The following is a 1,948-nucleotide window of genomic DNA, read 5'->3' as shown; positions in this document are numbered from 1 at the left end:
TTATTTTTTTTTATTTTATTATTTTATTATTTTATTTTATTTTATTTTATTTTATTTTATTTTATTATTTTATTATTTTATTATTTTATTTTATTTTATTTCATTTTATTTTATTATTTTATTTTATTTTATTTTATATTTTATTTTATTATTTTATTTTATTTTATTACTTTACTTTACTTTACTTTACTTACTTTACTTTACTTTCATTATTATTTTATTTTATTATTTTATTATTTCATTATTATTTTATTTTATTTTATTTCATTATTTATCTATGTCCATCTCCTTTGGCCTTGCTACTGATTGCAGGCTATGAGAGACACTGGTTTAATGGCCAACCTCATTTATGAACTGATTGCATTTGCTTCGGGCTTGCCCCGAGGGGACTTTATTTAAAGCTTCTGATTCAGCAAAGCCATATTTGGAGAGAGGAGAGAAAAGCTCATAAACCCGAGCCTCCGTTGTTTTGTTAAGCTCTTGCAGCCAACTGGAAGACAATGGGGGTGATCTCATGATCCCCTCGGTGGTCAGGGCTGAGGAATAGTTTTCCGCTTCTGCCAGGACCGATAGCGTAAGATGTGGGTACCCACCCATGTGGTAAAAGCGACAGCTGGAACTGCAGACCCACCCTGAGCTGTGATGGGTACCTGTCAATGGCAGGAGATGAATCCCGTCAAATGTTCCCAAGATAACTTTGGGTGGGTGTCTGTTTGCTTCCTGGAGAGCCTTCATGAATGGATATTTTCCACAGATAATCAGGCAGAGGAAAAGATTAGCTGAACTGCGAGAAAGAAAGAAAAAAAAAGAGTCCAGGAAACAGATCAAAAGCGAGTCAATGAAGGGAGGCCCACACGCACACACACTCCAACACATTGTGTGGGAAGTTCACAGCACGGCTTCCATCAAAGACAATCCTTTGTCTCAAGTCACCATTTCCAGGCTGAGGAGGATGGAAAAATCAGCACATGACAAGCTGCAGGATTGTGTAGGCTACAAAGGAAGAATCCCCTGTGCAAAACGAATCAAAATGGCAGGGAGTGCAGAAGTGTATAAAAATGGCTGCCACTCTAGAATAGGCGCTTGAATTCAGCCTCTCTCTGTTGCTTCGGAGAACGCCTTTTTCTTCTGCTCTACTCCCACGTGTTGGTCAACCCATCTTGTGACCGCTTTGGTCTGGGGGTTTAGCCCTCTTTCAAATGGGTGCTAAACTCGGTTTTAAAAGTATCTTGGAAAACCGACAACGGGTCACCTTCCTTGCAGGGCTGAGGCCTGGAAAAACGCAAATGGAATTTTGAACCGAATTAAGCATTAGCCAGGAAACACGTCCTTGGCAGAGAACAAACGTGGGAAATTGTTTAAAATAGGCAGGAAATGACATGGCTGAGGAATTCTGGGAGTTGAAGTCCACAAGTCATAAAAGGGTCAAGTTTGAAGACCTCCGCCTTATACCATCCTGGTGAAACGGATGTCCATTCTTTTCTTGAAATCTTCCAGTGATGGAGTTTTAACTTTGACAACCGATTTTAAACTATTTTTCTTCTAATTTACCTGGGATGTTATTTTGATATTTTTGATGTATTTTAATTTAAACGTCTCATGAGGGGTGTTAAGGCCAAAAGATAACCCATAGGTACGTTTATAAGTAAATTAATCTATCTTCCTTAATGTTTTTCCCGTCTCAAAGAACCGAATGCTCTCAGTATCTTACTCAAAGTCAGATGTGATTTATACAATGCCATTGTAATTCTCTTTCAGGCCCTTTCTTGTGATTAAAATAGTGTTTCTTTTTCTTTGTGCCTTCAGCCATGCAACGTTTATAGCAGTTAAAGCAAATTACAAACAGCCACCTTTCAAGAAATTGCTTTTCTCTGTACGTGTCTGCTAACAAAGGGACAAGATCTCAGCCAATCGGTTCAGTCACCTTTGAAGTGCATCGTATTGAGTC

Source organism: Protobothrops mucrosquamatus, unplaced genomic scaffold (assembly GCF_001527695.2).
Source record: "Protobothrops mucrosquamatus isolate PMUCROS unplaced genomic scaffold, P.Mucros_1.0 scaffold6998, whole genome shotgun sequence".
Taxonomy (NCBI): domain Eukaryota; kingdom Metazoa; phylum Chordata; class Lepidosauria; order Squamata; family Viperidae; genus Protobothrops; species Protobothrops mucrosquamatus.
This window is presented reverse-complemented; position numbering follows the sequence as displayed.